Below are 10081 nucleotides of genomic sequence, written 5' to 3'. Positions count from 1 at the left end.
TCCCTGAAAAAACAAGTGCCTTTCCTGTAGTGCCCCTTGCTGGCCAAGCGTGGCTCTGCCTCAGTTTCCCCTTCTCTCAGGGCCCTGGAAGGATACCATACAGGTTAAAAGGTATCAGACAAAATTCCTCGACTGGGGTTCTACTTTATTAGGTCCAAATAAACGTAAACTCGGTGGTTCCCAGACTTAAAATAAAATCTCCCCGGGCTGCAGTCTCTCGTCAGTTTGAGGTTTGCATAGCCCTCCTTCTTGAGCCCTGAACTTCTGGATTTTCAGCAGCTCCTCCGGCATCTTCCTTCAGGAACCCACCCAGCAGATCTCTATAGAGTTCTTTCCCTTACCTCCCTGGGCAAAGCAAGATCTACAGGTAGCATCCCTTACCCTGCTGTTCTTTCTCCAGGTGCTTTCCCTTAAGTCCAACTGGGCAGCTGGTAATCAATCACAGGTGCTCTGCACCCCCTGGCCTCTTATAGGGGCCAGTCATCTTGCCCATTGAGTTCAATGGGAGCTAAGGCAGTGCTGAGCCCTTTTGCAAATCTCATCCTCACAGTCTAATATGAAAACAACAAGGAGTCTGGTGGCACCTTAAAGACTAACAGATTTATTTGGGCATGAGCTTTCATGAGTAAAAACCTCACTTCTTCGGATGCATAGAGTGAAAGTTACAGATGCAGGCATTATATACTGACACATGGAGCTGAGTATATAATGCCTGCATCTGTAACTTTCACTCTATGCATGCGAAGAAGTGAGGTTTTTACTCACGAAAGCTCATGCACAAATAAATCTGTTAGTCTTTAAGGTGCCACCAGACTCTTTGTTGTTTTTGTAGATACAGACTAACACGGCTACCCCCTGATACTAGTCTAATATGGACCATTCGCTAAATTCAGATCTGGACTTGAACTTCTTAAAAGGTCATGGGGCGGTTTGCCTCTGGGGCAAACCTATGTCCTTGTTTGTAAGGTGCCTTGGGATGAAGACTACCTGCAGAAATGTAATTGATGGAACTGCACCTTGGCCCCAATGCAGCTTGAAGCCAGTGGGATGTAAGCAAGTGCTGCCCTGCTTTGCTGCCTGGGGGCCCCGAAGAGGAAGAAGTGTCTGGACAGCCAAGGTGAGATGCTGGAGCGTGGGCGAGGAGGGTTAGCTGAGCTTCCCTCTCCTGCTATAGTGCACTGAGGCTCATCTGTGGTCCCTCCAGCCCCTGGGGCTCCACAGATCTTTTAGCTCCCTTCACTGGGTCTGCGGTTCCCCCTCAAGTTCTAGCCCATAGAGGCACTGGGTGAGAGAAGACTGGAAGCAGATGCAGAGAGCCTGGGGATGCCATGTTTTCTCCCGATTTACCTCCAGGAGGGCAGGCAATGCTACCAATGGCTCATCCTGATATTTAAAAGCAGCCAGGCACTTCAGCTTCTTGGTTTTCACTGGGCCTCTGACTAGGGTGACCAGACAGCAAATGTGAAAAATCGGGACGGGGTGTGTGTGTGGGGGGGTAATAGGAGCCTATATAAGAAAAAGACCCAAAAATCTGGACTGTCCCTATAAAATCGGGACATCTGTTCACCCTACCGCTGACATTTCAGAGTGTGAGACACAGAGAGAGAGAGAGAGAGAGTGGGAGGGAGGGGGCTTTCCCGGGACTGCTGTTAAACACCAAACCCAACCGGAGAAAGAAGAGCCCCCCCGGCCATCTCCTGTAGCAGAAATTATCCTAACAAGGAATTGCCTCGTTCTCTCCATTCCCATCAGGCATCAGGGGGATAGGTCGGAGCTGTGGGGCCTCAGACAGAATTTCCTCACATAGCATACTAGGAATTTGAGGTCAGAGCCTTAACTGGTGTAAATTGGGGGTTGCTGATGGAGCAATGCTGAGGATCTGGCCCTTCATGTCTAATACACACATAGGTCTGAGATAGAGGAAATTTTCCTGGGAAGTCCTCATCGGTCAAGGCTGAGGGGGAGAGGGGCTGGAGCCAGCAGAGTGGTGGGCTGGGAATACACGGGTGAGCCACTGATGGAGTGGGCATTTCCCATCAGCCATGCAGAGCAGACATGAAGCTGAACTGCAAAGTCCAGTTCAGGATCTCCAATTCCTACCCCCACCCTCCCTTCCCCTAAGGATTGGGGCTGCCTTCAACCAGCTGGTGCCATTCTAGAGATCTGAGGCAGCCATGAAATGTAGACCTGGGCTGGACTTTGAAACATCCAACACTTCAAAGTAGAAGGATGGGGGAGACGGGGCGGGGTGGGGGGTTCATATTTGGAATCTTGGACTGGGTCAGCCTCTCCTCCTAGCAGGATAGGATGGGGGACTTAGCAGATCAGTCACTGCCAAGATAACACCAGTTCCTAACCCCCAGAAATGCAGAGAGAGAGAATGCTTCCCCCGAGCAGCCCCAGCTCCTATCCCACAGCGTGCTGGGCATGGTGGCACGAGCAGCACAGAACTCATAGGAGCTGGAAACAGTTCCCTGAAGCACTACTCTCGACAGGGTCCATTTGCTCCTGAATGATGCTGAGGAGGCTCTCTTCCAGAAGCTTGTTGCGTTCTTGACGAGAGGCAAAAACCTGAAAAGAAACAAACACTGGAGTCTGAGCGAGGGCCCTGGCTCCAACATTGCTCGACATTTCCATATGCCTTGTAATTAAATTGTAAGTAAAAGCAAGGAGTTGACTGCTTCGCTAATAGCAGAGAAAGGAGGCAATCATGTTACTTCCATCTGTCTGCAAATACAGTTGATGGTGGAAATACATTAGCAACCTGGAGCTGCATGCCAGGCTCAATTAGACTAAACAGGATCAAAGGGCACTCTGGGTAATAAATATCCTGGCAGAATTGAGCCAGAGTCTTCCTGTTTATTGCTAGAGGAGATAATAATCATTAGCAAGTTGGAGTGAAATCCAGTGCCGAAGAGGAAAGGGCTGAGCTGCGGAAAGCATGCTTTGCAGGGAACGGGATCTGTCCCCTCTGCCCAGAATTATGCCCGAGGGTGTAGTTGGCATCAAGGTTATTTTTAATTATGTTGGGGGTAGGGGCAAGGACTGCAGCTCACATATCGATCTCTGATTGTAATGGGGAAGAGAAGTGGGGAAGGGAATTGGGGAACTGTTAAAAATTTACACTAGGTAATTGAAAGCTAATACCGGGCTCTGGCTAAGGTAAAGAAGCACCTCTCCTTTAATGAGGCTTAGGGGGAAATGAGACTGGCTCTCACTTGCATTGTTACTCATAGCGAATTGCCTTGCAATTAATATATAATATAATTTATTAACTCATTCCCAGATTACACAACAGACAGAAGTAAAGTATGACATATTTGTGACACCTGGGCTACAAAAATCACATACATACACTCCTGATTGTGTCTCCTTCACATGGAATTGTAAGAACACAAAACTAAATCATCTTCACCTTATAATAGAAAAAAGAAGAAAGAAGGCAAACTATTTTAGTGCCAAGGCCCACTTACCCTCAAATTTCGTCTTGCTCTCTAAAAAAACGGTGTCATTTGGCCGATAGGTAAATATTGTTTTATTAACAAGAGCCATGTTCAATATCTGAACATGGATTCAGTGGTCCAGTTATTCCGTCCACAGTTTTTGATACAATCATTAATACGGAGAATACAAATTCACATTTTATAGTACTGATTTTTCTATCGTTTTTCTTTCCCCCGGTCAAGATTTTCAAAGGACCTCAGCTCCATTTAAGACAACTAATTAAGTAGACTGATTTTCTTCAACTCTCATTGTTCTCAATATATGGGGGGAATTGTCAGAAGCACCTATGGACCAAATTTTTAAAGCTACGTAAGTGCCTAACTCCCATTGAAATCAATGAGTTAGGTGCTTAACTACCTTCAAAAGTCTATACCCTAGTGACTTAGAAGCATAAGTCTCATTGATTTTCACTGGGACTTGTAGATAAAATTTTCATAAGTGCCACATCGGTTTAGAATCCTGTGATTTAGGCGCCTCGGTAATGAAAGTGCTTTTGAACTTCTGGCCCCTAACAGGCAAATGTTTGTAACCGGAGGGAAGGATAATGGGAAGGCATCTCACCCTGCAGAGCTTATTGTTGTCCAGTTGAAGTGGATTTTGTGGCATGGCCACACTGCGTGTTTGACGCCTGTGGTCTCTCTGTTGCACTTCTTGTATAAGTTGGATCTAGTCTTATCCACCTTCAAATCCCTCTTTCAGACTCACCTCTGTCATGACGCAAGTGCGAAATCATCTGTTGCAGGTGCAAAAAAGGCTAATATTACTCTGGGGTGTATTAACAGAAGCATCATATAAGACACGGGAGGTAATTGTCCTGCTCTACTCGGCACTGGTGAGGCCTCAGCTTCAGTATTTTTCTCCTCCCCCCCCGCATTTTCTTCCTCCTCCCTTCTAACCTGAAATGTTTGAAAAGACAAACAAACCAATCAAAACCCCATCAAGCTGGGCTAATTCTTCACCAGCTTCGTTTGCTGGTATGCTGCATTCACATCCCCTACCCTTTGTCTGTTTGTGTCTTTAGCTCATAAGCTCTCTAGGGCAGAGATTGGTTCTTTTCCATGTTTGTACAGCGCCTACCACAATGGGGCCCCAATCCTGGCTGAAGCTTTTGGGGGGCTACCAGCATATACATATTGGTGCCTACAAAATTTGACAGCAGGTTGCTGGTGTGCAGATATCACTATCTCTATGTTGGTCGGTATCATCGCATTGTTTCCTGTACCCAGTCAGTCGGTACCCCTCTATTTTCTCTTGTCTTATACCCGGATTGTAAGTTCTTTGGGGACAGGGGCCATCTTTTTGTTTTCTCATCGCACAGCGCCCGACACAACGGGCTCCTGGTCCATGCCGGGGACTCTTAGGCAATATGGTAGTACAAATAATAATAATAATTAATAGTAACTCAATGAAAATATTTAAAAGATACGGAGATACATATATTCTGTGGATTGTAAATAGCCTTTGTGGTGGTTGTTTTTTGTTTGTTTGTATTTAAACAACATTTATTTCAATTAAATGTTTTTCCTGTAAACAATAGATTGTTTGGTGTCTCGGTATAATTAATTTTCTAATGTGATCCTTATATTTTGACTTGTCAGAAAATCTTTATGCTCCCTGTGCACAGCCCTTATATACTGAAGTCCCCATGCTTTTTGGGAAGGTGGGTTTATTCATTAAGGTGTTAATTGTGAGTCCTGATATGGGGCAGCACATAGCTGCATTGACCCAGGAGCGTACTGAGAAACAACTTGTTTCTCACAAGCTCCCACATGCTCTCGGAAGGATGTACACGAATCCTATATGTGGCACTGCATAAGTTCCCTGGCACACGGACATAGCTGCGCTGGCTGACAAAGCCAAGGCTCCGCCCCCTACCTGCACAGGAAGTAGTGGCTCTACGGAGACTGCTCTCCCGCCCCTGCAATGGTACCCAGTGTAGGGAAGTAAGGAGGTTCCTTGTACCCTTGTAGCAACCTGCCTGGAAGTTGGAGGGAGGACCACCGATTGCAGGAGGGAAGAGTTTGGAGGAGCCATTAGGAAGTCAGTCTGTGTGCACATGGCTAGAATGCTAGCTGCATTGGCAACATCTTTGTAAATAGCTCTCTTAATAAAGAGCCAGTTTAGTTTTACAAGCGTGGAGTCCTTTGATGTTATTACCCTGTCCACTGTGGATAAAACAACCCTTGCTTTCCTGTGCAGGATGGGCACAGTCTGGCCTGAAACTAGATAACAGCGAACACGTTATTTTATTTGACATCTCTCTTTTATGTCTCTCTGTATTTGTAAGCTGTCTTGCATAAGGGGGTGGGCAGGTACATATTCAGTAGGATGCACAAGTAAATTGCTCTGATGAAACATAGTAACATACCATTGTTCTATTTGAGGCCAGGTGGAATTGGTAAAATCATCTACATGGGTTGGCCACAAATATAATTTTATAAGAGGCCATTGGGTTCTATTTCCAGCTCTGCCATTGGTCTGTGGTGTGACTTTGGACACATTACTTCTCTCTGTGCCTCTGTTTCCCCTTTCACCCTTTGTCTGTCTTGTCCATTTAGACTGTCAGCTCTCTGTAATGTGCAATGTTTCTCACATGTTTGTACAGTGCCTAGTCTAGCACAATTTCACTCGGTCATCTAGGCACTATTGTGATCAGAACAACAGCAACAATAATAATTATTAATAATAAACAGGGAAAATTAAGTCCTCATGTGTTCTTCTCTAAAGAGAAGCTTTTGAAGGTAAACCAGGCTTCCTATTTCTCTTAAGAGAAACAAAAGAAGTAGATAATGATTATCTATCTATCTATCTATGTATCTGCCATTGCTGTACCATCTGAGCCACTTCCTCATTTGGATGTCATTGATAGTGTCTTCCTAAGTGAATGGAAGCAGTGAGTGGGCATCCTTGTTACAAGTCAAATGAAAGCCTGTTAAATGATTGCACTTGTGTGACCGCAAAAAGAATATGAACAAAATAATCCAAGGCCAAATTTTCTGATGGGGTCACATGTAAATAGATACTCGACTCATTCACATGCTTTGCCTACTTCTGATGAAATAATCATAGTTTTAGCTTGATTTTCTTTAGAATAATGAATAACCTTAAGAAATTTACAAACATTATCAGCAACTTTTCGACCTTTTACAGAGCCCATTTGCCTTGAGACAATGATAGGAAATAAGATTTCTAAACTATTAGCAAGAACTTTGTCTAGAGTTTTTGAATTATTGTAGTTAATTAAATGAGGTGATAAGAAGCATGGAGCTGTTTTTAACCTGATGTAGGACTATATTATATATACTAACAATGGACATTGCATGGCCTAGTGGATGGAACAATAGACTGGGACTTGGCCAATCTGGGTTCTATCCCTGACTCTAACATTGGCCTGCTGCGTGACCTTGGATAAGTCACTTTACTGCTCTATGCCTCGGTTTCCCCATCTGTAAAATGGGAATAATGATACTTGCCTCCTCTGTATGGAGTTGTGACCTCTATGGATGAAAAGCACTATATAAGAACGGGGTGGTGATATTATTATTTTATTTAACATTTAGATTGCAGTAGCATCTAAAGACCACAAGTAAGCTGGGCACCATTGTGCTAGGTACCGCACAAAAATATAATAAATGACAGTCCCTGCCTGTGATAGGGTGTCCACCCCACACAGGACTGGAAGGGGTTAAGATGGCCAGGCAGGTCTATTAACTCCAGAGGCTGCACCTGGAGGAAGAGCCAGGGAGCAGGGAGTTGATTGCAAGCAGGTTCCGCGATGCAGGAACAGGTGGGGCTGATAAACCCAAGTAGCTGGTAACAGGCAGGGGCTTCTGGGAAAAGGCAGCATTCCCTGGGAAGAGGGTTTGGAGCTAGTACTCCCAGAGAAAGGGGGGAGAAACAGGAGTTGTAGGAAGCGGTCCAGGGAAGAAGTAGTGAGGGCTGGGAGAAGAAAGCCCAGAACTGCTGGGTTGAGGGTCCCTGGACAGGAATGTGGAGTAGAGGGCGGGCCCAGGATTCCTTACCAGCCCCTGAAGCAGTGAATGGGAAGACTGCTTAGGGCTGTTGAAGGAAAGACTTAGATGTACCCTGGAAGGAGGAAATCCTGAGTCATCGGGCTGGAGGGCTGAGTCATGAAGAGGATGCTGCAATCCCTGGGACAAGAGCAGCTGCAGACCTGAGAGAGGGAGTGTGTGACCATGGGAAGGCTGTTCACCTCAAGAGCTAATCCCCAGAGTGACCAGAAGGAGGCACCAGAGAAGTGGTGAGTGTTGCACCCTGTGACATTGCACCAAAGAACATACAGTGTAAAATGATTATGATTCTGACTTCACATACAGTTTTAGGAAGCCATCTTTTATTATGTGAGCTAGATTCTCTGGTTCTCTAGAGCCACTTAGTACCACACAGGCAGAGCAAAGTGGCCATATTCTGGTTGGACGTCATGAGCGGAAAATTTCCCTTGCACCGGGGAACTCTTCACTGGTTTATAGTTAGCAGAGATGACGTAGCTGACTCCTTCACAAGCCAGCCTAGGCTGTATGCCAGGGAAGGGAGGGAGGGTATGTGCCAGGAACAGGGCTGGGGGCAGAGGAGGAGTATTGCAGAGCCTGCTTCAGTTCTGTTTGCCTGCTCAATTTTAATCCAGCCATCTTTTTGCTTGCATTTTTAGTGCTGCAGGAATCTCTCATTGGAGAAAGGGCATAGGCTGTTTTCTACCTCAATACCTCTTAGAAGCCCAATTATTCTTAGATATTTCCTTTTGCCCTAGTCTATGACATCTTCTAGATTGTCGGACACTAGCTTTATTTCTGCTGGTGTGTTGGTAGTGACCCGTCCTTTCATCTCTGAGGAAGTTTCTGGTACCTCTGCTAGCCTAATGCTCATTGTTCCCAATTGATTGTCTGTTTTAGCTTTCAGCCTGGTAGTTTGAGTGTGAAATAACTGTGAACTGAGCAGTAATCTCCGCGATAGTAGTCCAGGCCCTCAGGGCTCCTCAGCTGTCTCTAACTCTTAGGGTATGTCTTCACTCAAGGGGGGGGTCGATTTAAGATACGCAAATTCAGCTACGCGAATAGCGTAGCTGAATTCGACGTATCGCAGCCGACTTACCCTGCTGTAGGGACGGCGGCAAAATCGACCTCTGCGGCTTCCCGTCGACGGTGCTTACTCCCACCTTCGCTGGTGGAGTAAGAGCGTCGATTCGGGGATCGATTGTCGCGTCTCGACGGGACGCGATAAATCGATCCCCGAGAGGTCGATTTCTACCCGCCGATTCAGGCAGGCAGTGTAGACCTAGCCTTAGTGGGGAAGCTCTTTTCTTGAGCTTCATGTTTAGTGCTGGGGGATTTCCTGCATGGCACGACTGGGGTTTGCCTCACATGCAGGCAACATGCCATGTTGCTACTGGCCAAAGGGCACATAGTACTTTGTAATGGGAGGGTCGGGCTTGTGATTGAAACATGGGATTCATAGCCACAGACTCCTTAGGACACTTTAGCAAGTTACTTAATCTCCCCGTGCCTCAGTTTACCATCAATCAAGTTAGGGGTAATAAACCCTACTTGATCCCACCGGCTGTCTTTGTGGCCTAGAGCACGCAGTACAATGGAGACTTGATCTTGTCTTGAGACTCTGGGTGCTATTGTAGTATTAACAAATAATACTAATAATGCCAGGAAGATAGGGCACATGGGGGTAGGGAAAAGGGGCATTTGCATGCAGCAAAATGGGGCTGCAGGTGGAAATAGTTTAGCCCACATGATCCCATAAATCCATGTCTATAGAGGTGGATCACAGTAGATTAGTATTGCTGGGCGGTTCCATCAGCATTCCTAGTAAATTTGTGTTATTTATGAAGTCTGACATACACATAGCGCTTCTGCATACAGCGAAGTGCTGAGACATGGATTCCTATCAGGCACAGGGCAAGAGGGAAATCGGTGACGGAGAAGTGAATTAAACACAATAAAAATAAAAATGCCCAGCTAGAGCATTCATCTGTCATAGGAATGGCTTTTCAGCTTGGGACCTATTCAGTGAGGAGCAATGTTACATAATGCAAATGCAGGCTATTGTTTTAAGGCCAGAGATCTTAAATGTTAAAGGTTGGGAGGAAACCTTCCCTGCAGGCAGGTTATCCCATCACTGCAGGTTTCAGAGTAGCAGCCGTGTTCGTCTGTATCCGCAAAAAGAACAGGAGTACTTGTGGCACCTTAGAGACTAACAAATTTATTAGAGCATAAGCTTTCGTGGGCTACAGCCCACTTCATCCGAAGAAGTGGGCTGTAGCCCACGAAAGCTTATGCTCTAATAAATTTGTTAGTTTCTAAGGTGCCACAAGTACTCCTGTTTTTTTCTCTCTCATCACTGCAGGTTTCTTGTACCTTGCTCTGAAGCAGATGATGCTGGCTGTTCTTGGAGGTAGCCTACCAGACGAGACAGAGCAAAAATCCTGGAGAAGTCTCTGTAGTATCCAGGGTGCACTGCTGAGCAGCTGCCATGCTTAGACAGGAAAGATAGTAGGCTGCCCCCACATAAACTGGTTTGGGGTTGAATTCAGGATCTTGTTAGCCAGGAC

This window comes from Terrapene carolina, unplaced genomic scaffold (assembly GCF_002925995.2).
Source record: "Terrapene carolina triunguis isolate 2854851 unplaced genomic scaffold, T_m_triunguis-2.0 Scaffold374, whole genome shotgun sequence".
In the NCBI taxonomy this organism is placed as follows: domain Eukaryota; kingdom Metazoa; phylum Chordata; order Testudines; family Emydidae; genus Terrapene; species Terrapene triunguis.
The sequence above is the reverse complement of the archived record's forward strand: the minus strand, read 5'-3'. Positions refer to the sequence as shown.